Source organism: Drosophila bipectinata, unplaced genomic scaffold (assembly GCF_030179905.1).
Source record: "Drosophila bipectinata strain 14024-0381.07 unplaced genomic scaffold, DbipHiC1v2 scaffold_149, whole genome shotgun sequence".
Taxonomy (NCBI): Eukaryota; Metazoa; Arthropoda; class Insecta; order Diptera; family Drosophilidae; genus Drosophila; species Drosophila bipectinata.
The window spans coordinates 1-5,000 of NW_027222787.1; positions in this window are offsets into that span (position 1 = coordinate 1).

Below are 5,000 nucleotides of genomic sequence, written 5' to 3' on the forward strand. Positions count from 1 at the left end.
TATAAAATATTAAAAATATTTTCATATGGATATGCAATCGTATGGATATCCAAATATGTGTGGGAAAGTCGTACTTCCTATACGATAAATGACCGGATTGACGAAACCGTGTTCAAAAAGGTATATAGGGTAGGTGGTGTTCGGCCTACCAATATAATATTAAATAATATTATATTAAACAGAAGATCGCCAGTATTAATATATAAGCATATGGTTATGAATACATATGCATATAACATATATGAAAATATATGAAGATGAAAAAATATAGATGAAGATGAAAATATTTTTATGTATATGGAATATATGGTAGGTGATGATGTTAGCCTACCATATAATATATAATATAATAATTAATTATATTATATTAAATATGGAAATATTAAAAATATATTAAAAATATTAAAAATATTTTCATATGGATATGCAATCGTATGGATATCCAAATATGTGTGGGAAAGTCATACTTCCCATACAATAAATGACCGGATTGACGAAACCGTGTTCAAAAAGGTATATAGGGTAGGTGGTGTTCAGCCTGCCAATATAATATTAAAATAATATTATATTAAACAGAAGACCGCCAGTATTAATATATGAGCATATGGTTATGAATACATATGCATATAACATATATGAAAATATATGAATATAAAAAAATATATATGGATATGAAATATTTATATGTATATGAAATATATGGTAGGTGATGAGGATAGCCTACCATATAATATATAATATAATAATTTAATTATATTATATTAAATATGGAAATATTAAAATATATTAAAATATTAAAAATATTTTCATATGGATATGCAATCGTATGGATATCCAAATATGTGTGGGAAAGTCATACTTCCCATACAATAAATGACCGGATTGACGAAACCGTGTTCAAAAGGGTATATAGGGTAGGTGGTGTTCGGCCTACCAATATAATATTAAAATAATATTATATTAAACAGAAGACCGCCAGTATTAATATATGAGCATATGGTTATGAATACATATGCATATAACATATATGAAAATATATGAATATAAAAAATATATATGGATATGAAAATATTTATATGTATATGAAATATATGGTAGGTGATGGTGATAGCCTACCATATAATATATAATATAATAATTTAATTATATTATATTAAATATGGAAATATTAAAAATATATTAAAAATATTAAAATATTTTCATATGGATATGCAATCGTATGGATATCCAAATATGTGTGGGAAAGTCATACTTCCCATACAATAAATGACCGGATTGACGAAACCGTGTTCAAAAAGGTATATAGGGTAGGTGGTGTTCGGCCTACCAATATAATATTAAAATAATATTATATTAAACAGAAGACCGCCAGTATTAATATATAGCATATGGTTATGAATACATATGCATATAACATATATGAAAATATATGAATATAAAAAATATATATGGATATGAAAATATTTATATGTATATGAAATATATGGTAGGTGATGGTGATAGCCTACCATATAATATATAATATAATAATTTAATTATATTATATTAAATATGGAAATATTAAAAATATATTAAAAATATTAAAAATATTTTCATATGGATATGCAATCGTATGGATATCCAAATATGTGTGGGAAAGTCATACTTCCCATACAATAAATGACCGGATTGACGAAACCGTGTTCAAAAAGGTATATAGGGTAGGTGGTGTTCAGCCTGCCAATATAATATTAAAATAATATTATATTAAACAGAAGATCGCCAGTATTAATATATAAGCATATGGTTATGAATACATATGCATATAACATATATGAAAATATATGAATATAAAAAAATATATCCGAATATGAAAATATTTATATGTATATGGAATATATGGTAGGTGATGATGTTAGCCTACCATATAATATATAATATAATAATTTAATTATATTATATTAAATATGGAAATATTAAAAATATATTAAAAATATTAAAAATATTTTCATATGGATATGCAATCGTATGGATATCCAAATATGTGTGGGAAAGTCATACTTCCCATACAATAAATGACCGGATTGACGAAACCGTGTTCAAAAAGGTATATAGGGTAGGTGGTGTTCAGCCTGCCAATATAATATTAAAATAATATTATATTAAACAGAAGATCGCCAGTATTAATATATAAGCATATGGTTATGAATACATATGCATATAACATATATGAAAATATATGAATATAAAAAAATATGTATGAATATGAAAATATTTATATGTATATGGAATATATGGTAGGTGATGATGTTAGCCTACCATATAATATATAATATAATAATTTAATTATATTATATTAAATATGGAAATATTAAAAATATATTAAAAATATTAAAAATATTTTCATATGGATATGCAATCGTATGGATATCCAAATATGTGTGGGAAAGTCATACTTCCCATACAATAAATGACCGGATTGACGAAACCGTGTTCAAAAAGGTATATAGGGTAGGTGGTGTTCAGCCTGCCAATATAATATTAAAATAATATTATATTAAACAGAAGACCGCCAGTATTAATATATGAGCATATGGTTATGAATACATATGCATATAACATATATGAAAATATATGAATATAAAAAAATATATATGGATATGAAAATATTTATATGTATATGAAATATATGGTAGGTGATGAGGATAGCCTACCATATAATATATAATATAATAATTTAATTATATTATATTAAATATGGAAACATTAAAATATATTAAAAATATTAAGAATGTTGTCATATGGATATGCAATCGTATGGATATCCAAATATGTGTGGGAAAGTCATACTTCCCATACAATAAATGACCGGATTGACGAAACCGTGTTCAAAAAGGTATATAGGGTAGGTGGTGTTCGGCCTACCAATATAATATTAAAATAATATTATATTAAACAGAAGACCGCCAGTATTAATATATGAGCATATGGTTATGAATACATATGCATATAACATATATGAAAATATATGAATATAAAAAAATATATATGGATATGAAAATATTTATATGTATATGAAATATATGGTAGGTGATGGTGATAGCCTACCATATAATATATAATATAATAATTTAATTATATTATATTAAATATGGAAATATTAAAAATATATTAAAAATATTAAAAATATTTTCATATGGATATGCAATCGTATGGATATCCAAATATGTGTGGGAAAGTCATACTTCCCATACAATAAATGACCGGATTGACGAAACCGTGTTCAAAAAGGTATATAGGGTAGGTGGTGTTCGGCCTACCAATATAATATTAAAATAATATTATATTAAACAGAAGACCGCCAGTATTAATATATAAGCATATGGTTATGAATACATATGCATATAACATATATGAAAATATATGAATATAAAAAAATATATATGGATATGAAAATATTTATATGTATATGAAATATATGGTAGGTGATGGTGATAGCCTACCATATAATATATAATATAATAATTTAATTATATTATATTAAATATGGAAATATTAAAAATATATTAAAAATATTAAAAATATTTTCATATGGATATGCAATCGTATGGATATCCAAATATGTGTGGGAAAGTCATACTTCCCATACAATAAATGACCGGATTGACGAAACCGTGTTCAAAAAGGTATATAGCGTAGGTGGTTTTACGCCTGCTAATATAATATTAAAATAATATTATATTAAACAGAAGACCGCCAGTATTAATATATGAGCATATGGTTATGAATACATATGCATATAACATATATGAAAATATATGAATATAAAAAAATATATATGGATATGAAAATATTTATATGTATATGAAATATATGGTAGGTGATGGGGATAGCCTACCATATAATATATAATATAATAATATTTATTATATTATAATAAATATGGAAATATTAAATTATTTTCATATGGATATGGATATGGATATACATATTCATATGGATATACTAAAATATACTGAAATATACCGATGAGTATATTTAGGTGAGGGTAAAAAGGCAAATAAATACCCAGCTTGACGAAAGTGTGTTCAAAAAGGTATATAGGGTAGGTGGTGTCGTCCTACCAATATAGTATATTATTTATATTATATGAATATACTAAAATACCGATGAGTATTTTTAGGTGAGGGAAAGAAGGCAAATAAATACCCAGCTTGACGAAAGTGTGGTCAAAAAGGTATATATGGTAGGTGGTGTAAGCCTATCTATATAATATAACATACTATATTATATATTATATATACACTATATTGTATACTTAGATAATATCGTTGAAGCGTCTACGTCTTATTATAAATTATAATTTGACAAGTTTCCAATTATTATCGTTAATTTCTGGTCTTAGGTAAATAAAATGTTCTTTTTATTATATCCTAGTAAGTATATGGAATTAAATTTAATTTCATATACGTATATGATAATAGTAGTAATATTATTATTATTATTATTGTATAAATAAATATGAATAAACTATATATATGAAAATATATAAATATATGAAAATTAAAAAGTGCTTAGTTTTATATCATATAAAACTAGACTTTTATATACAAAGAAAATAAATTTTAAATTTATTATCAAAATACATATGCGATAATTTTATTATAAAATTAAGCAAATATATATATGTGAATATATACAAATTGTTGTATGTGAAAATATAAAGATATTTTAGAATTAAATATATGCATAATATTGTATTTTATTAAAAAAAATATTAAAGAAGGCTTATATAAATAAAAGACCGCCCGCTCATATAAATACCCTAACACAAACGAGGGTTTAAGAAAAAGCCATGAAAAAAATATACCCTGAGGTGTATGCGTTGGGCACCCGAGGGATATATTATAATATATATATATATATATATATATATATATTTTAATAAATGAACGAATATTGAATGCCATATAATAATTGGCCAAATTCGTTAATATTTTAATTTATACAAATATTTGCAA